General features: G+C 29.6%; 1 pseudogene; it reads left to right on the top strand.

Annotated features, from left to right (window-relative positions):
* The first annotated feature begins 4,569 nt into the window (after positions 1 to 4,569).
* On the top strand, positions 4,570 to 22,900 carry LOC107874202 (annotated as a pseudogene).
* The last annotated feature ends 1,733 nt before the right edge of the window (positions 22,901 to 24,633 follow it).

Below are 24,633 nucleotides of genomic sequence, written 5' to 3'. Positions count from 1 at the left end.
GATCTTTGATCATTTCAATGAATTTTGTTATCTTATCATTTTCAAGGACATTAACTTCTAAATCCTGGAATTAGAGTAAAATTTAAAAAAATCATCTTCACTCTTGTTATCACAAGATTGTCCTATATAATAGGGTATACACTCATTTTCAGAGGTCATATAATCTTCATTCTGAAGAACTCTCAAGTCTTCAGCAGTAGATGAATCCTCATTATCACTTTAACCCTGACTTGAATTTCTTGGGAAATAATTTAATTGAATTTTGCCGAAGGATTGTTTCATCTCATTATCTACGTTAAGGTTTTTAATTTTATCCTTCACTTTGCTATCTCTGATATAATGACCTATCCTACCACATTTGTGACAAACATTAGACTTGTTGGATTTTTAATATTTTCTTGGTTTAATATTTTCTTCCTTCTAAACTTTTTCTCTGCTCTCTTATTTTTCTTATTATTAAAATATTTTCCCTTTTGAGCCTATAAGACTCTTTAGAACTCTTAAGAATGTCAATGGGGAATTTTTCACAAAATTCACTCAATTGTTGTATTTAATTAAGACGATATCTTTTGATATATTTATTTGATCTAATCTCACTACATAAGAATAACCTTTCTTGAGTACAAATATTAATCAATTTCCTATATGTATACTCATAATAATTTACACTAGTTGCGGATCCTCTAAGAGCTTTTCTAACTCATTCAGCAAATAGTATTGATAAACCATCTATAAATTTAGACTTTCAGTGAGAATTATTACTCTATGGTAATTCCATGACTCTTGATAGAAATACATCTTTGTATCATCTAAAAGATGTGAGAGTCTTTCATCTTATGTTTTGAAGCATGGTTCTAACAGTCTCACTATTATTTGAAGCAAGGCTCTAATAGTCTCACTATTATCAGACCATCTTTCTGAAAAGTATTTCATAGTATTAAGGACTAAAGTATAAACTGCATTTTGAACTGGTTGACCATTTTCTGTCTTAATAGATTATAATATTCTAAAACACTGATCTAAAGTTAGATAGTTATCCCACCAAACTTTTAGCTGACTAGTAAATCATGCAATAATTATTTCTTTTATTGTTATATCATTTTTTATATGAACTTTGCAAATTGTATTGTACATAAACATTCAATGTACAACAGTTGAAATTGGTTTCTTAGTATAACCATCTATGTTCAATTCATAGATTTCAATTCTATTACAACTATTAGAGATGATTATCTCTTGTTCTTCCAATAATACATCTTGGGGAGTGAGACTAGGATAGTATACATCCTTTGGATCTGTTTTCTAGCATGTCTTTCTAAGATTTTATGAATCTCACTAAGGACCTTATTATTAAATTCAAAAGTATCATGACTTCTTGAAGGGCTAATTTTTAATCCATTAAATTTTTCTTCTAATAACTTCTCTAAATCTTCTAAATTCTTTTTGTATTTTAATCTAAAGTCTTTGATATCAGGTGGAGGTTGGATACTAGTAGTAGTAATAGAGACTTCAATTCAGACCATATTTTATCAATTCCATCATATATAGAAATAATTTATTCACCCAATATGTTCTTGTAAATATTAGCATAATTATGTTGTTTAATCATAGTATTAACATGCTGAGTAGTAATAATAGCAGTAATAATGTCCATTTTCAAGTAATTTTGCAAATGTAGTAAAATAAACTATTTTATCATCCTTTTCAATTCGAAAGTATTGTTAGGGAAGAAAACCTAACTTGGTGATTTGTCCATTACTAAATTTATGATCTTTTTCTAACCTAGAAATATAACTATCAACATATCTTTCCATGAACCATTGAACAAAAGAAATTATTTTATCATGAGAAGAAAGATCTTTATAAAATTCTTCTTGAAATAATTTTTTTCATTTTAATTAAAATTTGTAAAAAAATCAATTTCTAGAAAGGTTCCACCTGGGTTTAAAGAACTCATTTGAGATTCCTTTTTATAGTGATCCTGGACTAAAATGAATTTTGTTTTGATTCATTTCAAACCTGTAAGAAAATCCATTTCGGATCCAGTTGGATCCATATCGGGATAGCATTAGCTATATTATCCCTGTCTAGTCTAATATTACTAACTCTATTATTTTCTCTAATTTGAGAAGTGGAGGCTCTAGATGGAGAATTCACAATATAATTGATTGGAGAGATATAAGAAGAAGTTGACCTAGTTAATCTAGCTGTAATACTAAGATTATAAGCAACATTTATTAGAGGTGAGGAATCAGAAAATTAATTTTAACAGTACCATCTGCGGTTTGTTCAACCTCCATAATTTCACTTTTCATATTATTTTGAGGGGGGAGCTTCCTAAAACTCCATTCTTTGGGAAAATCAAGTTCATCCCACTAATAAGTCTTCTGGTATAAATTTTGACCTATAAAAATTAGTTTCTATCAAAATAGTTTTATTTTTAAAATCCATAATTTTACATATAGGATTTAAAGTTTATAAAGGTTTATAATAAATCCTATGACATATACATATAACTTCAGTTCCTGACATATAATTATAACTATGTAATTTAATAATTAATACAAAAGTATTTAGAGAATTTTCATCATTCAAAGATATTTGCAAATTAGAATAAGCATTAAAATATACAGGGACATAAGCTATGCTTATTTAAACAATCCCTATAAAAGACTTTTACCAATTTTAGGTTCTACCATTTCTTAAAACCACTATAAAGCTTTTAGGCAAACCTCTTAAAGTAAGAGGTTTATATACAACTTGTATTAATCAAATATGCATGAATGTATGAGTTTCTTATAAGAAACCAAATTATTTTTAGATAATAATCTAACAGTATCATGGTCATCATCAATTGTAATAGCTTCAGCTGTTTTTACAACCTGTTTAAGACCCAATGTTTCAAAAGTTTCCATTTGGTATATATGTTTGGGTTATATTTTAGAAATTGTCCATTTATTCAGAAGGTCTAAATATTGTGGCATGTTATGTTCTTCTTTTCTACTATTTTTAACAGTAGTCTATTTTTTCATGATATTCATGATCAAAATTGTGTTGAACGTATAACAAAAATCACTACCAATATCCCATGGCTTTGACGCCATAATAAGAATCAGATCACTTTAATGTTAACCAATACTCCTGTGGAAATCCATGATCTAAAGATAGTGTTTGATTATCTCAAAAAGAAAATTGTTATTCTCCAAAGTAATCATATGGTATTATACAAAAGGATTTCTAATTTAGAAGATCAAAGTTTTGTTACTGGTGAAAATATTTCAAGTCATCCACAAGAAGGATTTCTTCAAACAATAGAAGTTATAATACACCAACAATTTTACGCAAAAATTACATTATTAATTGATTATAAGTTTAAAAAATAATTTACAGGTCTCATTGATAGTGGGGTAGGCTGTAATTGCAAATAAAAAGATTTAATACCTTCGAGATATTTTTATAAAACAAGTCATGTTCTAAGAAACACTAGTAGCCATATAATGGAAGTTGAATATAAAACTTCCAAGGAAAATCATGTATGCCAGGAACCTTTGTTTCGATAAAATATATTAGCGACAAAATCATTTTAAGAGTGCCATGGATTGTTCATCTATATCCTATCACATGATGGGATGAACATGGTGTCACCGGCACATTTAATAACAAGAAAACAAAATTCGAATGGTGTTCACCACCCTATTCAAGATTTTAAAATCTAATACAAGAAAACATATTTTCAAAAAGTAGACAAGTTGATTTTTAAAAATAAAATTTATAGTTTAACAATTAAAGAGACTTTAAAAAATCCTAAGTTAAATGAATAAAATAAACTTTTGAAAAAATCAGTTTTCATTAGAAATTTGTGGGGATCACCCTAATGTCTTTTCACAAAGAAAAAAACATGTGGTTAGCCATCCATATGTAGAAAACTTTAAATAGGATAATATTCCCACTAAGGCAAAGCCATGCCAAATGAATGCAGAATATGTAGAACTTTGTGAAAAAGAAATTGATTCCCTATTGAATAAAGGACTTATAAAACCTTTCAAATTATTGTGGTCAATGTACTGCTTTTTATGTTAATAAATAGGCATAATAGGAGAGAACGATTCAAAGATTAGTTATGAACTATAAATCTCTCAACAAAGTTTAAAATGGATTTGATATCTAATGTGTATATATATACAAAAGGATCATTGGAGGTTGCTTATGTGGCATGCCTCAATAATCAAAAAACCTATTTATCTATTTTGTCAGATTTTTGACTTTCTTCTCTTATTTTAATATATTAAATCAATAAATTAGTGTTTAATGCAATTAAATGCGCACTAACAGCTGGGAATCCAATTATTTAAAAATAAGGGAAAGAGATAACTCTTTTGTGAATTTTGATCGTCAATAGAGAGATGATGGTGGAGGGTTGGTTTTTCTTTGCCGGGGGTATGGCGGTGTGTTCAGAGGGGGCTAGCCTGTGGTAACTTTCGGAGCACCGATGGGCTCTCGCAGCCAGTGAAGCCTTAAGCGTGATTTTAGATTCAGTTGGGCCTCCGATTACTATTGCTGATTGGGAAAATGGAGGGTAAAGTGTTGCTGGGTGGTGTTAATGGAGTTTTTCAGCAAGAGTCGCTGGCGCGAGCTCAGACACAGTTGGGTCTCTAATTACTATTGCTGCTTGGGAAAATGGAGGGTAAAGTGTTGCTGGGTGGTGTTAATTGAGTTTTTCAGCGAGAGTCGTCGGCGATAGCCTTCAATGGATTTTTCGATAGTTAATGGAGAGATTCTTCCATTTCCTTCCCTTTTTCATTCAATTCAATTACGGCTAAATTTTAGTTTTCTTTGCTTAGGATTAAAATCAAAATTAGATTCCTTTAATTATCGATTTGAAAGACATCAACATCATCCCACAAAAATTTTAATTTTTCAAGCATGGTTTGCTAAGGTTGTGACAAGAAATATGGTGTCTTTAGGTATGAAATTCTTGTGGTTTCTGAAAATTTTTCACTTTCTTTCCTTGTAAGTGTTATTGAGTACGTGTACATGTATGTATTTGTGTTGGAAAAACAAAATAGGTGGAGCTCTGGATCTGTGTTTTGCTGACCCTCTTTGGATGGCTACCTTGTATGGTCTATACGGTTTAGGTCCTCACCAAGTAATCTACCCATGGTAAATTTTCTCAACTTTACCTCTTTGACTTCCATTCTGTTATTTTAATTGAATACGTTAATAATTGTCACTACCATTTTTTAAAGTATGTTTTATCTTTCCAAACATGTGGCTTATATATGTTGCTTATGTAGTCTAACCCACTTTCTTACGAACTTCTACCTGCATTGCATTGGTAGAGTTTTCGATCTAGGGTTGCTTGCATTATGTGATTAGATATGTTGTTATGTGATTATTAGAGTATTATCAATCGAAGAATTACTCGTATAATGTGGTTAGATAGGTTGTTGTGTGAGTATTTGAGCATGATCCATCAATAAGTATGATCCATCATCGAAGAATTGTAATTATGAGTCTGTTGAATTGACCTTTGTAATGAGAAAAGAAATTATTGAATAAATTGAATAATATAGAAAAGAATTTTGAAAATTTTGTCCATTAGAGTCAGCATACAATAAACCCTTGTAGTCCCTGTGCATATCAAAAGCCCCTTTTCTTTTATTTGTTCTCTATAAGAGTCTTTAAGAGGTAAGGTTTTGGCATGCTCTACCCTCCGCATCCCAGACTCCATATTATGGGACTACACATGGTATGTTGTAGTGCATAAGAGAGTTTTCTAAATGGTAAGAGCAATACACGAGATCAACAGGTTGAGAATTTGGGGCTAGAATGGAGCAAAATAGGCGAGAAAGGGGGTGGGTGGGTCGGTGATGACCTGAGTAGGAGGGCTCTAACAAAGGGATTCTGAAATTGTGCATGCAGCTGTTGAAATTGGGAAAGAGGTGGTTGGGGTAGTTTAGGATTTCAAAAAGGGATTTTGAAATTGTGCATGCATCTGTTGATTACTCTGCTTTAGAAATTTACTGTACTAGGGTAGCATACAGTACTGTAATTTCTAGCATGCCTAAATTAGTTTATGATTCAAATTGAATCAGTGATTTCCCTTTGCCTTATCTATTAAGTTTGTTTGAATTACAGGAGGCTATAACTAAGGATAATCCACATATAGTAGCTGGGACTACATCCAGATGCCCAAACTCTGGCAATAACAACAGTTCCAATTCAGACCTCATATTTCATGAAGATCAAAATAACGCAGATGAGGGATAAATAATTGTGATGATGTGTCAAACTATGATGATGATGATAACTATTTGTTTTACGAAAATGATGATAATGATGAATGTGATTACTTGAGTATGCAGGCATAATTTGATAATGTTGATTTGTCTGCTGGTGTTGAGGCAATGGTGTCTTGGTTAAATGAAACTGCTTCCAGTTCAAAAGTGTCTTCCTAAGTTAGCTTTTCAAGTCATCTAGCAAGTGGTCAGACGTCAAATCCTATAAATTTTGAGCATGTAAGTAGTAACTTTCCTCAGGTCTCTTCTTCAAGAAGTACTCTGGTGTCTGGATGGTCAAATTCTATGGAAAGAAAGAGGCAACTGAAGATGAACTCATGAAAAAGTATCAAAGTTTTAAGCATTTCGATGTGGTAGAAGACTTTTCAAATCATCATTACACTAACTTGGGCTTCCAGGGACAACCTGTATGTAAGGGAATTTCTTGTACCGGGCAGATTATTTTCTGCTATTTTAGCTGTTTGTTAAATCACAAATGTGACTTTACTAACCTCTGTTGTTACTTTTTGAACAGCCACCTAAGGCCTGGAGTAAGAAGGTTCAAGATTAGTGAAAAATATTGGAAAATGATTTACCTGGTGAGTCCGATGCTGCTAGTCACTCATTATTTATTTTTCTGTTGGTTTCATGTTTCTTATCTTGTCTTGGTAAATGTATCAATGTTGGTTTCCTGATGTAGAAGTCTTGTGAAGCTGGTTTATTCTCTCTGTCTAACCTCCACTTGCTGGTTGTAATGGTAAATGCAGCAATTGGCTCATGTGATATCTGTGGTTCCTTAAAAAATATGTGTGGTTTCAGGTGAAATCCATTGCAAGTATTTTTGACACATCGATTTGTCATAAATAAATGGTAGAATTGATATCCTTGCTCTCCCAGATCCCTCCCTGCCCCAAAACTCACCCCACAAACCTCAACTCTCTTATCAGCTAATAAATTTAGGATTGTATCCTCTTTCTGGCATGTTGCACCATCTGTTTTATCTAGAATTATTGAAAAATTATGTCAATTAACTTTATGGGATATCCTCTCATTGCTAGATTTCTCTAAATCATTATCTGATCTGTTTTTAGATTAATGTTGAAGTCATACTCTCTCTTACTTTCATATATAATATATGGAAGGGTCTGCGAAGCAAAGAAGGATCTCCTTAGGGCTGTCATCATTGAATCACAAGGCACTCCATACCATGATGGTCTCTTTGTCTTTGATGTCCTGTTCCCGCAAAATTATCCTGGTGTGCCAACAGTAAGTATTGGGGCGTTCTTGTTTTTTTTCTTTACTTTGTAATATTGAAATACAAATATATTTATTTACTTATTTTCCCTTTTCATTAGATGGTTTACTATTATTTTGGCGGTTTGAGACTAAATCCTAACTTGTATAATTATGAGAAAGTTTGTCTCGGGCTTCTTAACACTTGGAGTGGTAAAGGTAATGAGAAGTGGTTGCCCAAGACATCGACCATGTTGCAAGTTTTGGTTTCGATACAAGCTCTAATTTTGAATGCAAACCCTTTCTTTGATAAGCCTGGATATGAAACTTCATATGCTGGATGCGAAGGAAAGAGGAGATCTCACGCTTGCCATGAAGATGCTTTTGTTCTGTCTTTGAAAAGAATGACATATACATTGAGGAGGCCACCAAAGGTTATGATCGTGTATCCTGGTTCCAACTTCTACTTCATTCAAATATTCTGTCAAAAGTAACGTTCAATTTTACTGTAACTGTAGTCCAAGAATGTCTTGCATTGTATTGAATGCAGTCCTTTTCTTTAAGATAAAATAATCAATATATATATATATATATATATATATAAAGGAAAAGTATTGTCAATCCTATGTGGCATATCTTAGAAGCCTTTAATGCTATTTATCTTTTTTGGGGTTTTTTTGAAATTTTTTTTTCTTTTTTTTTCATTAATCAATAAATTTTTTTAATAATCAAAATAAATGAATCAATTACTACCCCTTCATTTATTTTTATTCTTTAATATAGAAATTTAATATTTCTTTATCATTATTCTCATGACCTTTAATGACCATAACTCCTAAATTATATTGATAGTCATGTTCATGATATCTTTGATATTCCATATTGTTGCCTTATAAATAGATGTATTATAAGTCTTTTTTCCTCCATTATCAAAACTAAGGATATTTCATTCACTATATATTTTTTTGAACTTTTATATATTCTTTAAAAAATATCATTTGTATACCTTCTAAAATGTCCTTCTTATTGTTTTCTTTTGGGTATGCTATTGTTTTTTCTTCTTGTACATGTATTGTTCCTTTAACATTTTAATTGATTTACTAAACTCATACATGAGATTACATTAAATTTGTTGTTAATATTATCTTATATTGTTTGTAACTTTTAAGCAAGAACATGTATAATTTAAATCTATTTTCTTATAATTTTTTCATAATATATTAATTTTTGTGATGTATTATTTTTTACAGGAATAAGAAGAAGATCATATAGTGAACGGATGAAGTAAAGATGAAATGATGACTATGTGAAGATTTGAGGAGGACATAAGAATCACTTGAGATGAATATCTTTTTTTAAAAAAAATTATATATATTCTTTTTTGCTTTCTCTAAATAGTTTAACTTACTACATAATTTGTTCACTTTTATTTGTCGTTATACTAAAAATAGATATAACGAAGAAATATAGACAAGATGACATGACACCATAATTTTCAAATTTTTTTTATATAATCTACTAAATAAATAAATTATTAAAAATTTCATAAAATAAATCAAAACTATCCTTAAAATATATCTTTTGCAATAGAACCCAATTCACCATTTGCTTAAGACAATTCACATAAGAGAAATTATACAACATAATCGTAATGATAATTAATTTCTTTTTATGTACTATGTAGTTTTAACTGTAAAATTAACATCAATGAAAAAAAGCGAAGGTAATAAAGAATAAATAATTATAATGAATGACTAGAATAGTAACAAAAAAAGAGAAATGATCTTTTATTTTTTTCTCATTCATAAGACTATAATTGTACACACATATATCATTATGTTAAGTTATAATTAGACTTTGTCAATTTTTATTGTGATACTTTTTCTTCTTATTTCTTAAAATTGTATTTTAAAAACATAATGACGACAAGAATAGGATGATAGATAAGACAAAATATAATGCTGAAACACAGAAATGACCTCCTTTTATTTTTTACTTTCTTTCATATGACTATAGTTGTACACACGTATTTCATTATGTTAAGTTGTGATTAGATTTTGTAAATTTTTATTGTGATATTTCTTGCAACATTCTAAAATGAACATTATGTGCTTGATGTTATTGTTTTTTACATGTGAGTGCATTCCTAATTTCTAAATTCGATATTGAGGTTAAAAACTATCGTTAGAAGAATTTTGAAGAACGAAAATTTAATAACTTCAAGAACTTCGAGAGTTTGAATTAATTTATTTTACGTTATTTTAGATTTTTACGCTCCTTTTTTGCTTTTATTTTTTTGGTGTTTGAAGAAAAAAATTATTTTTAAACATTTATTTTCAGGTCAGAAAAGTATAAAAATAAGCTCAAAGTAAAAAAAAATGAATATGTCCAACTTATAACTTTAGCACTTAGTTTATTGGATATTTTAAAAAAATGAAAAAAAAAATCCAACGCCCTCTTTGTCAAGCATTAAATTAAAAAAATTGACAATAAAATAGGGTATTTGAGAAAAAAAATAAAAGAAATTAAAATATTATTCACAATTTTTTGTTTTGAAAAAAGAAGAAGAAGACAAATAGCATATGAGGTCATAAATTTATATTTATGTAATTATATAACCTCTTTAAAGTTATATAAAAAACATCTCTTTTAGTTCAGATAATAATTAATTATTTTTATATTTTAATCAAATACATAATTTATTTTTCCGCTAATTTTTGGATTTTTTTATTTTCTAAGTAATTAATGTAAAAATTGATTCCTTAATTATTAAAATTAGTAATTTACTATCCTTTTCATATTTCTCATTATAATTATTGGTAGTTACAACTCAACATTAAAAAGATGTACTTACAATTAAGTTGATGTATATTATAATCATGTGGTGTACCCCTTCAAATTCTTTATGATAAAGTATTAGTGCAAGCACCTATTTTTGTACTTCTTAAATTTCATTATTAGTTAATTGGTGAATTTTTTAATTTTTAATTTTTAATTATTTTTCAATCTTGAAATTAATTAGAAATTAATGCTGCCACATTTTCACATATCAATTATGACAGTTTCTTATTCATGAAAAATAATGCAATTCTTGTAATTTTAGTATAATTGCTGAGAAATGCAAATGACTAGAGGAAACGGTAATTGACATATTTATTTTTTTAAATAATAATAATAAGTAAATTAAATTTGAAGGAATTATCCAAAAAAAAAAGAAGAAAAATAAAATAATTTATTGGCCAAATAGAGATGTCACATCACTTTTCTAATGCCTAGCTTCATATATGTATTGATGGTGAGAATTGAAAGTTTGAGTTTCCAAATATAAGTTTAATATATTTTTTGAAATTCAGAGAATATGAATCCTAATAATATCTAAGAATCCTGATAATTTATTTTGTAGTGTCTTTTAAAATTATTTTTAAAATTTTATTGCTTTAGCATTATATTTAAACATTATATACACACATATACAAAATCAAAATACTATTTTTAATATTTGAAATTTTAATTACAATTCTTATATTTATTGTGTTTTGATATATTATTTGTATATGTTAAATAAAAATTTTATTAAAAATATAAATTTATATCATTTGCATAGAGATAGATAAAATCAAGTATCCCTAAAAGCTAATAAATTTTCAAAAAGTGAAAACTTTAAATAAACTACACAACTAATTATCAATAATGTTATGAATTTAAAGTATTAACTTTCATTTTTTGAATTTGAAAAATAAAAGAAACCTTAACGTATTCATTGCACTTGAATAATAGTAAAAATTATATTTTTATTTAATAAAATAGTTTATCACCGCGCGAAGCGCGGCCGATTCCACTAGTACCTAATAAAAAGGATTTAATAGACATATTGTACAATGCTATAATATTTTCAAAATTTGACTTAAAATCAGGATATTGGCAAATTCAAATTGTTGAAGCGAATAAATACAAAATTATTTTCAATGTTTCTATAGTTCAATTTTAATGGAATGTGATGCCGTTTGAACTAAAAAATGCTCCCTCTAAATTTCAAAATATTATGATTGATATTTTCATATCTTACAACAATTTTATAATAGTTTATATTGATGATATATTATTTTTTTCAAAAATTATGGAAATACACTTCAAACATCTAGATTTATTCAAGAAAATTATTATACAAAATGGGTTAGTAATATCTAAATCAAGATGTCTCTTTTCCAAATAAAAGTAAGATTTTTAGGTAATAGTATTGACAATGTGAAAATAATTCTCATAAATAGAAGCATTGAATTTGCTTCAATACTTTCGGATGTTAGTACGGATATGGCACAACTTCAAAGATTTTTAGAAGTTTAAGTTACATTTCTCCTTTTATAAAGGACCTTGTTAAGGATGCATTTATTTTATATGATAGACTGAAAAAGAAACCAAATGCTTGGACTGCAGATCATACTCAAGCAGTTAAAAATACTAAAGTAAAGATTAATAACCTACCGTGTCTTATATTGACCAATCGTAATTGGGAAAAAGTAGTAGAAACAAATGCTTCTGATATTGGATATGGAGGAATTTTAAAACATTATTCTCCTCAAGATCGACAAGCATATATTATTCAATTTTATTCAAAAAATGAAATGATAGCCAAAAGAATTATGCAACTATAGCAAATAAAATTCCTTCAATAGTAAAAGGTGTTTTAAAATTTCAAGGAGATTTATGTAAACAAAAGTTTTTAATCAAAACTGATTGTCAAACAACAAAATCCATATTTAATAAAGATTGTAAATATGATGTTTCTAAACAAATCATCATCATCATCATCATTGTTGTTGTTGTTATTTTTTTTTTTTTTTTTTTTTTTTTTTTTTTTATTATTATTATTATTATTATTATTATTATTATTATTATTACAACATTTCTTAAAATTTGTATCCCTAATTTATGGACGCCTAATTTATTTCAAATTATTATTATCGTCTCTTTTTAATGATATATTATGTGAGAATAATGATTTGTAGAGTTGGTTAATTTTGTTAGTATTGTTATTATATAATATTATATTTATTAAATAATTTTGAACATATTAATTGAATTTATAACATGTTTAAGCATTTTTAGCATGTTTAACCAATTTTTCGGCATTTTATAACTAATTTAAGCATAAATTTTATTTTTTAGTATGTTCCTTTAATCTTCTGCATTATTTATTATTTTTTCAATTTAATAAATTATTTTCCAACATATCTAAATTTATGTTTCAACATTTAAATTTATGTTTCAGCATTTCCAATTTACTTTCCACCCTTTAAACAATTTCTCTGCACATTTTTTATATTCTTTTGCACTTCTAATAATTTTATGCACGTTTAAAATAATTTTTTGCAATTTTGAATAATATTTTCACATTTAATTAGTTTTTTTGAAAAGTAAATTAATTTTTTGCATAGTTAATTTTTTTTTTGCACAATTAAATAATTTTTTTCACAGTTGATTAATTTTCTGCACGGTGTAAGTAATTTTTTGTAAAGTTCATTGATTTTTTTCACGGTCTAAATAATTTTTTCACAGTTTAATTGATCTTCTACGGAATTTGATGAGCGTTTTGAACTGTTTAAATAATTTTCTGCACCCTTTAGTTAATTTTGCATATTTGAATAAATTTCACACATTAAATAATTTCTGCACACTCTAAATAATTTTCTGAACATTTAAATTTAATTTTCAGCATAATTAATTTAATTTTAACGCTTTAATTTAATTTTCAACATCGACTAATATTCTTCGCCTAGAATTTATGTCTATAAAATTAATAAATTTTAATATGTTAACTAACCTACAACACTAGATATCATGTCTATAGAACTTATTTAATTGATTTTCAGCATTTTAATCAATTGTGCGTCATCTAAATACCATGCCTACAGGTTTAAGTTATATAAAAATGAATAATTATTTTTAGCATGCTAATCATTTATATCAACTTGAATTAATTCAGAGGCGTTCATGAAACCGATATGTGCTATTTGTCAAGTTTCTTTTATTTTGGTTGACGCTAATCCCGCGTCTAATTAGGTAGCCTAAGTTTCTTTTATGTCTAGACCCTTATCCAAAATAAATCGCCCAATGCATTTTAGACATTAAGTTGAGATGGGTAGACATTTTGGGAAATGTTAGTTTTATCAATATCTTTATTGCGCTTCTAGGCGTAACAACATAATAACAAAACTAGGTGGGTAGAAAGTCGAAAATGATGAATATTGAATCGAGTAGAATTCGACAATGTGACATACGATATTGTCGCTCATTAATAAGTCGGGTACTGATCCGAATACGATAAAATTAACCCCTTATCCAAATCTTCTGAATCAAATTTTCTCTTCTTTATTTGGAGTGTTTTAATTATTTCGAATAGTTTAGGTTTATTCTTTAAGTGAATCTTGCTATATAAATTGTGTCCCTTCTATCTTCTCACTTATCTAATATTTTATTTCAATTTTTTTTATATATACTATTTTCCTTAATCTCTTATCACTTAAGTAATTTATAAAATAATTGACCTTTTCTTATCATATAAGACTCCCACGTAATATATGAATTTGACAAGGACCCACATTTGTGGACCTCAAAAAATTCTTGACATCTTTCTTTCTAGGTACCCTGAATCCTTATTCAATTTCTGATGCATAGGCAAAATAAATTTCAATTAGTCTAGAATGGTGTCCTAATGCACCTTAATTTGTTAGGTGGCAAATATTCTCTTTTAAATCATTCTTAAGAGAGTTGTCACGTTGAATTTCTCTTTTCGCGAGAAAAATGGACCATGACAGCATGACGACTCTGTTGGGGTCACTTAAATTCTAACCATTATGAATTTTTGTGTTATGTGAGATTTTATTCTTTCTTTCTATTTGTCAGAATTTTATTTTGATGTTTGTGTTTTTTCGTAACTACCCTATTCCTTTTTTCTTTATTGGTTGTTTTGGACATTTTTATTTGTCATTTCTACTTTTTGATCCCCTTCCTTTTTTCTTTATTTGTTTTACTAAATAACTCATGTCATCTATTTTCCTTTTCTCTTTTATTTGTCTATGTGTTGTATCTTATTTTCCGATATCTTCTTAATTGCACATTTATTTATTTTCTTTATACAGTTCAATGTGTTACTACTTTTCATAATGTGTTATGTGTTACTGCTTTATATAACTGACATTCCGCTCATATCTACCTCCACTTAGAACCTCTTTTTTTTTTTTTTAAGAACGATTGCGTGGTTTCACAGGCGTTCAATTTTTAAATATACTTATGAAAAGTCTCGTGAATCGGTTGGTCGACGGTACATCGACAGTCATGAGCTTTTCTGCTCTCAATTTTCCGCTTGAGGGAACTTTGTCAAGAAACCGCTCTTATTCATATATCTCGACAACTTATTCCTTTACTAAGAAATATCCATCCCAAAGCCTAGGATGCCTTGTTAAGAAAAGTCTTGCCCTAAGTTCTAAGGGATTTCATAATTCCGAAAAGAACGCTTTCATAACTTATGTGCCTTATAAGACATTAATTTTTCTAATCTATCACTTCTTTAAACTTGATTTATGATACCTTTCCTTATTTTCTTTATTTTTTTCTTATCAAATTTTTCTTATTGATAAATTATTTCTCATATAAGTTTCTTGCTTAATTTATTTTTCTCTCAATGTCATTTTTCTCATTCCCTCTATTTGTCTGAATTTGTATTTTTTTTTGTAGGTTTTGCTTCTCTTAGTACCTATCCATTTTTCTTCCATACCAACCTTCTTCCTTTCTCCTCCTTTTATAAAATATCCTCGTGTTAAAAAAGGGTGAAAACTAAAACATTGTTTGAATTATTCAAATCAATTTTTGCAATCTTTTAAATTCTGAATTGTTTCATACTAAATGTTTCAGTTGAACTAACTCTTCCAACTTTTTTAAAAAAGTTTCATATACTTCAACCCTCCCGCTTTTTCAAATTAAAATTTCATTACGCCTAATTTTTTCAATATTATATTATTATTACTAGTTCACCCCATCGCTTTAAGTAGGAACTTAGTATTTAGATTTTGCTTAGAGCCTATATTTATCTTTTGATATCAATTCACTTCTCAAGCTTAAGTTCTAACCCACCTATTCAACCTAAAGTCTTCTTTGATAAGGTATCTCATATTTTCATACTCTTTCTTTTCTTATTAGGTATAGTGACTCTTTTTTTGTTCAATTTGCTCTTTTTATTTAAAGTTTGTCAAGAATTTGAATATCGACTCAATTGAAAATATACAATATGACAAATATACTAAATAAGCCAAAAAAAAAACCATCCTTCTTTCTTCTCATCTAATGTAAACAATTATTTGGACTATATCTCTTCATTCTCGCCTTACTCACACGCCCTCTCAACAGTTGCCTTTAACACGCACCACTCTTGAAAGTGAGAAAGCCGATTTAGATGCATGTCGGCAAAAGCTTCATGACATAGAAAAAAGGTTGGATCAGAATCTATGTTACAAAGGAATTCACGACTTGAGGTATGAGAAATTGAAAAATAATAATATTACTAGCTTATTTATTATAATCTAAATTCAAAAAATATATTTTTAATTTTTTTATTATTTAAAAATAAGTAAATAAATAAATAAACATATCCTAGAATGTAACTTTATATTTTGAACTATTTTCTAATGAAACCTACTAAAAATAAAATAAGTGCTAAAATAAATATTAGAAAAATATAAATATTTAATATTGAAAAATAAGTTAAAATTTGAAAGGGTTAAAAATCATATGTCTACTGACTATTTAGATTTGTTTTTTGCTATAGTTGGGGGCACGTCCTAACATTTTATTGAAATACAGTTTTGATTTGTGTCTTTGTTGGATTACTGTAGACTTGGGTGGTGTTGGCTGGTGGTTGGTTGTTGATCATAGATGTATTAATTGTTCTTGAATATATCTTATTATATGTTTGTAATTCATCCGACATTGAGAATGTTGTGTTTATTTAGGTAGTGTATGGGGTGGTCTCCGATCCACATAGGACTTGAGATACCCATTACGACTAGGTCGTGGTTCAAGTTGTGACAAGAACACTGATATAAAGTTACATAGTTATCCCACCAATCTTTTAGTTGATCAGTAAATCTTGCAATAATCATTTCTGCAGTAGTTCTATCACTATTTTTTTGAACATTGCAAATTGTATTGTACATCAAAATTCGATGTATTATGGATATTTTTCTCTTAGTATAACCATATATGTTCCATTCATAGATTTTATTTCCATTATAACTATTAGAGACTATCATCTCCTGTTCTTTGATTGAGACTCCAACTCTTGAGTTTACTTGAAATAAATTGAAAATAAGAATTAGAAAAATTGAAGATGACGAAATAATAGAAACATAGAAATTAAGAGAAAACATGACATTCAAGAATACATCAAACATGAAAATTAAATTAATGAGTGAGTTGAGATGATATTCTAATGTCACAAACTCTCGGTCCTGAGCCGATAGAACGAATACCCAAAAATAACTTGACACCATTTATCTAAATCTTTCAAAAGGTGACAAGATATATTGCATATATTAATAAAAACATGTCATCGATCCCAATAATACATCATCTACAAAGACGAGGTATAACCAAAAGAGCTTAGAACAAACTTTGAGTTTTGTGCTCTTATGTAACCCAATCTTAATTAATGATCCTAAAATTCATCATTTTGGGAAAAATACAGAGCATTATATAGAGAGAGTAGAGAGAGTGGGGGCAATCCTTAGAATGCATCAAACAAGGAGGAATTTAAACTTTTTTATACGATATCTTTATTGCAAAACAAACTACTACTTTCTTACTTATAAAGCACAAGTTCTATGAAGTACTAAATTTAAAATTTGAACAATAATAGTTGATATTCCCTTAAAACATAATCAGCCAAAGGAAATTCCTGTGACTTGGCTAAATCAACTCCTAAACATTTTTTGGGTCAACCTATAGCAAAGCATACTTAGAAGAAACTTGAAAGATGGACAACCCCCTTAGTCACGAACAAAAAAAAACTAAGTGGTTCATATATTCCTTAATCAACAAAAAATAACAAGCATACACACCAACAAAGTGCCTAAGGGAAAACAGAATTATAACGCGCGACATAGTCTTCTATATCTTCACCAACTCATATTTCAATAATAAATAAAAATAAGGAGCGGAGGGAGGGGGGTCTCATGTCTAGATTCACATACATTGAAACCACAAAAACTTAAAATGAACCCATATTTGATCCGTGGGTAGTCAACTATAATACCAAAACGAGATAAGCAACACATATACACAAAAACATATTCAAGCAGAGAAAACACAGGAAATAGGGTGATTTTCACTTTATTTTGCATTGCAATGTCTCAATATGAATTAGGAGGAAACCAAATTCAAACTCAATTTCTAGGTGAAAAGAATATGTAACAAGGAGAAAATTAAGAATTCGTGCACAAAATAATGAAGCACATAAGTATATGACCACAAATTTACCACCTTAAGTCTCTACACAAAGAAGTCATTTTTATGAGATGGAACTTCTTAGTCACTGACAAATTTATGTTGTAATTCTCTTAGAGAATTTCATGATAAATAAGGATACTAACATATTGTACACACTTAAATGGCTAGAGATATAACTAAGAAACTACTACTATATTCAGAACATTCAAAACTAGCGGCACAATAACCTTCAAATGGTCATCTATAGATATTTAAGATTATAAATTCCCGATAAATGTACCATCAATTATAAACACAATCACAATAAATGGGAATCTTTTTGCATCAAGTTTAAAAATCACAAATAATTTAACAAAATTGTTGCCCATATTAAAAGTAACCTCAACTTCAAGGAATTATTTAAGCTAAGTCTCAAGTTACAAACACTTTACGAGCACATCATCCAAGGTAAATCAAACCAAATGACCAGAAACTATTACACATTTTTGTACCAGAACTAAGGCTAATTCCAAACCAAATAAGAAGAACTTAGTGAAAGAAAATTACATGCAATAAAGTAAAGGAGGAAGGAGTATAATTGGTTGTTGTGCGGCAAGCTAGGGGATAAATATCAAATTCCAGCGAGATCACAATCTCCTCAACTTGAACTCGAATTTGAATAAAAAAGAAGAGATTTTTGAAGAACTTTGAATATGTGAAGTATTTGTACCATATTTTGAATTTAAAACTCGTATTTTTTAATGTCTATAACTTGTCTTTTGACTGATGAAATTGGTGGTATTAATAGGCAAATCCGGACTTCAAAGTCCGAATTCCAAACTAAAATTTCATGCAAGCCATGGCTAAAAAAGAAGGGGCTTTGAATTCAATAACTGAAAGAGACTACACATATCTTCCAATTTTTGGACAATTCTTGGACCTTTAATATGATTTTGAGATCAAAATTGAGTCTTGCACTGATTTGGGACCTGTTTCATTGTTGTGAAGGGATTCACATATTGGAAAGATAAAAGTGGAGAATCGCGCGCAGCTAGGCCAGAGATGGCACTGACTAAGGCTTCAATTTGTATGGAGAGAGAGGAAGAAGAAATGAGAGAAGATGAAGGAATTTTTTTGGCTGTTGCACTGGTACTATTTTAGGGAATATGAAAGGGAAGTAAAAAAGAGGCTTTGGGAAGAGAAACACGTGTTTTGATTTTGGGGGAGAGAGATAGACATGTTTAGCGTTGGCAATCTTGGCGTTGGCATTGGACGACTTGAATTGTTCCAAATTAAAAAATGATAATAAATAGACAATATATATATATATATATATATATATATATATGTATGTATGTATATATAAAGCTTGAAAATCCATTTCCCTCGGAATAAAAGGATTCAATGGCTAATATGAGTTATGTTTTGATCGGGTTTTATCTTGAAATGGTGGGATTTTTTGGTTTGAATTTGATAAATAAATTGCGCTATCAAATGTAAATTTGTAAAAATCTCAAATAATAAATAACATAAATTCCATATTTTAGCTAGTTAATTACATTTCCTTTCGAATTTGTTATTTAGTTTTTCTCTTCAAATCAATAAACAACATAAATCCCAAATTTTTGCTAATTAATTACATTCTTTCCTGTATTTGTTATTTTGTATTTCTCCCTCACGAATTATAAATGTTCATATACATTCTTCCATGTTATTATAAATTATAACCTATGTATATGAGTTAACCGTTTTAACGACATTTAAGGAAAGAAATCAATCTAATGATTATTCAAGAGAGTACCTTATTAATGTGTATTTTTTAATGTATCCCTTAATTATGTAAATTTTTTCAAAATTATACTCCTAAAAGGAAATTTACCACATAAATTACCTATAAAATTTTAGAACCAAAGAAAAAAGACGCTAATAAAATAAAGGGACATAAAAAATTTTAAAATGGAAAAAAGGACTCGTATAAAGAAAACATGACAACAGTAATAGTATAAAATATATTTTTATACATAACATGCTTATGTACAATGTAACTATGGTGAAACATAATTGTAGTAATGTAATACCCTGAATTCTTGGTCGTTGAGAATTTCTAAAATTTTATTCTCACTGCTAAGACTACAGCTCCCTTTACGAGTCATAGGGATTCTTGACGAGTCTTATGGACCCAATTGTATCCTGGCTAGTATATTGGCCTAGAGTTTCTTTCCTGACTATGACTTAAACCCTACTTGTCGTAGGTTCTCATAATAAGTCGTATGGTATCTTCCATAACCAAACTAGTGTGATGCCCAAATTGTTTCTGCTTTGACAATGACTGGTCCAAGTGAGTCGTAATTACTAAGTACGAGTCATCTAGTAAAACTCATAGAAAAGTCAGTGTTGGTATCCTATATATTTTCTAGCCTACGAATAGACGATAAGAGTCGTATGATGGACCTACGAGTCGTAAGGGCACCCGTAAAGACTTGTGGTGATTTATCAGTCTTCTCATTAAGGGCATTCTGGTCAATCCCCCTTTTCCCTTACTTAGATCCCTCGATCATAAATCACTTTAAGGGGTTATTTATCATTCATAACACAATAAAAAAATACTATCAAACTCTCTAAATTCTCTCAAGCAAGATACTTAGGGTTTCTAAGAAGTTTATTAATTAGAGCTCTCAAGGAAAAATTCTCTCCATAACTCTTGATATTTTAGTCATGTTACTCTTCTCCAATTATTACTTTATGAGAATCATATATTTAAATAGTTTAATTGGATGGTTTTGAATGTGTGTTTTTATGTGGTTGTGGGTTTTGATATGGTTGATTCTTAAATTATTTTCTCATGATTTATTATGCACTGTTAATGCATTATTGGTGGTTTTGAACTTATGGGGTGCATGGAAATGGTGAATTAACTAAAGGGTCATGATTTTCCCCAAAATTGATAATTTGAAATTGAAATTGGTTTTAATAATTATGTTCCCTCAACCTACTTGTGTAAATGGCTTCGGATTATAAAACTGCCAATTGATTTGACTTACCCACCTATGATATTACATTTTATTAATGATTAAACAATGAATGTAAACTTTAAAAGCTTTGTTGGATAAGATTTAATTTAATGAACAAAGGGTGTCGACGCATTTCCCTAAGTTAATGTGATTGTTATGGCATAGAGATAAGCTTGCAAATGTAAGGGTATGATGATACCCATGGTGTGTATTAATGGTTGGTTCATTAATTAATAAATGGGTTATGCAAAAATTGATTTAAATTGGGCTTAATGGGGGGTTATGTAGCAAAGCTGTGAAGGTGTGGGTCTTGGATGACTTATACTGGAAACTCATTTTTACCAATATATGGTTTGGTCTTGATGAGTGTGTGCATAGTTTACACTATTGATATATTTTTATCATGGATTGACGTGGGGTAACTGAATTCCATGGTATTTCTTGATACCTCCGATTTGCGCGGCTAACATGAACTGGGCCCCTTTCAGCAGGGGAAGCTGAACATATATAGCGCATGGGTTCCTGTTTATAATGGTTAAGCTACATATCCAGGATAAAGTTTTACTTTATGTTAAGCCTTGTTCCCTTTCCCCACATGACATGTATATATGTATATATATATATATATATATATATATATATATATGATTATGTGCATTGGCTTGAACAATTTTTAAAATATGATTCATGGAATTATGTTATCCCTACCCCTGAGTTATGTGCTTGTTCTCAACCCACTTACCATTTTTAAATATTATATCCCCATGCGATGCAGGCATCGAAGATACATCTTTTCCTACGTAGTGTTAGGTGGATTGACTTGGTTTGTCGATAATTGGTAATGAAGTAGTGAGTTTCCATTCTCCAAATGACCTGGTCATTTCATTAATTTCCTTTAATATACTAGAATTAAAGAGTTTATATTAACATTATCATTGTACTCTTCATTGTCAGAGTTAGGCAATATCCCGATAGTTTATTGATTTTGGTTTTGCTAGAAGTCTTTATGGATATTACTGTGGACATGGGTGATGTTGGTTGGTTGTTTTTGGTTGGTTACTGGGTATTGGTTATAGATATGTCTTAAATTCTTTGAGTTTATCTTATGTTATCTTGTTATATGTTTAGAATTCCTCCACTGTTGTTGGTATTGTACTCTGTTAGGCTAGGTCCAGGGGTGGTTTCTATTCCTTGTTGGACTTGTGATACCCGTCACAGCCTGACCTTAGTTCGGATTAAGACAAAATTGGTATTAGATCCATGTTTGGTGTCATTAGGTATGTAAAAATTTGTGTCAAGTAGAATATCTTTTATAGGTATGTAAAATGCTATACTTATAAGTAAGAGTCCATGAGGCATTTAGGAATGTTCCCTTTCTTGTGATCTACTATCGGGATGTAGAGTCTAAGGTCTTCAAATCTCCTCTAATTCTCATTTCCTTACTTTTCAGATTATGCCTCCCAGAAGATCTGATGTTCGTGGAAACTCTTTGTCCTGCTTAAGGACAATGTGGATGGGGCTCATCCTACTTAAGGAGTTCAGACCCGATCTAGGGTCAGTGCTTCTGATTCCCCTAGTAGAGTTCCATCAGTTCCCATTGATATTTCTTCCGCTAGCAACACTCCTACTTGGTTATCTCCAATAGATATTACCAATTCTAAGTTTTATTGTTTTATTCATCTGTTGACCCAATTAGTGACATCTTAATCACGCTAGTAGAGTTCTGTTAGTGCTGTTGTGAGTTCTTCTAAAGCCACTAGAGTTGGACAATTTATGCGGTTGAATCCTCCGACCTTTATTGGTTCTAAGATTGAGGAAGATCCTCAAGAGTTTGTAGATGAGATGGAATTCACTGCATACCAGCTGAAAGATGTGACGCATCAGTGGTATGAGGAGTGAGATCAGTCTAGGGGAGATAATACGGAGTTGGTTTTATGGGAGGATTTCTCTAGTGCTTTTCTTGACCATTTTTTCCTCGGGAGTTGCGGAAGGTGAAGGCAAAGAAGTTTGTAAATTTGAAGTAACGCAAGATAGCTGTGAAGTAGTATGCATTGAAGTTTCATCAGTTGTCCCATTTTTCTCCTGAGCTAGTATTTAATATGAGGGCTAAGGTGAGGAAATTTGCTTTAGGTTTTTCACAAGACTTAGTTTTGGACTGTAAGGTCACCTTAATAAACAGTAACCTAGATATCTCTAGGAATATGGTGTATATTCAATAAATGGTGGATGAAAAGAAGAAACATGTTGAGGTAAGTGAAAGATCGAGTAAAAGGTTTTTGTATTCAGATCAGGGTGGAGGTCAACATCATAGTGGTGGAGATAGTAGGAAATGGTCTAAGAAGAAGTGTGGGAATTCTGGTTCCTATTCTACGGCTAGTGTTCCATATCATAAGCCTTTCGCTGATCACCATTTTCAGAGCAATAGTAGATTTATGACATAGGGTGCCTAATCTTAAGCCAGTGGGCTCAATCAAATCCATCATATCCACCTTGCTATTTCTGTGGTCAGGTGCATCCTGACTTTTATAACGAGGGGAGGAATTAATTATATCAGATTATACTCAAAACTAATAATATGGTGAATTTATGGTGAAATCACATGACATTAGATTTAACCTAACAAGAAATCACCCAAGGATTACCACTCTCTTATGTTTTATACTTTATAATAGATATATTCTTTTTAGACTTGAGTTTCATCAATACTCTTGCATTCTAAATTTCTAGACATCTATAGTTTAATTACTTGTTTTAAAATGTTACTCAATCTGTTGAAAATTTATTCTCACTTATTTTCTAATTGAATTTCAATTTTATTCTCATTTTTGTCGTATATAGAAAATACAATTTTTTTTCAATTTTACCATGAGAATTAATTGCGTATTTTTCAAACTAATTCGAAGATACAATAGTAAACATTAATTAATAGGGGTACTATGGTGAAATAGGCATGTCAATAATTATTGTCGTAATAACTATGCCTAGTCTAAATGTAACAAGTAAAGTGAAAAGAGGGAATATCTACTGTAAGTAAATTTGATGAAAGAACAGGAAAAAAAGTAGAACTTAACTATTGGGTTTGTGTTAATTATGTCTAGAATTTTTCCCTTCTATAATTAGGAAAATGAAAATCCCTATTGGTCCGATAGACCCATTGTCCTAATAGATTTGGGAAAGGAAATATAGTCCTTGTATGATTAAGAGAAATTTTTCCTTATGGGTTTGGGACTACTTGGATTCGATAAATAGTGGATGAAGTTGGAGATTCTAAATCATTATACGATTCCTCTATAGCGAAAACCGACTCTACTTTCACTTGGAGGATTAGGCCTATCCAAACCTCCATCACGACCATAATGTTGAGGTCATGATGCCACCTACTTTTTTTAGTAGGTAAGACAAAATCCCACTAAAGTAAGGAAACACAATAAAAAGGAAATAAACTCACAAATGTGGACTTATAGAATAAGACCAGCCATAACATATACTAGATGAAAATTTGAACATATATATATATATATATATATATATATATACACACATAAACACACACACAAACACACACACAATTTTCATGTAGTACATGTTATGAATTTGAGGCTGATTTCAAACATCATCTTATATTAGTTTTC

This window comes from Capsicum annuum, chromosome 6 (assembly GCF_002878395.1).
Source record: "Capsicum annuum cultivar UCD-10X-F1 chromosome 6, UCD10Xv1.1, whole genome shotgun sequence".
Lineage (NCBI taxonomy): Eukaryota > Viridiplantae > Streptophyta > Magnoliopsida > Solanales > Solanaceae > Capsicum > Capsicum annuum.
This window is presented reverse-complemented; position numbering and strand designations above follow the sequence as displayed.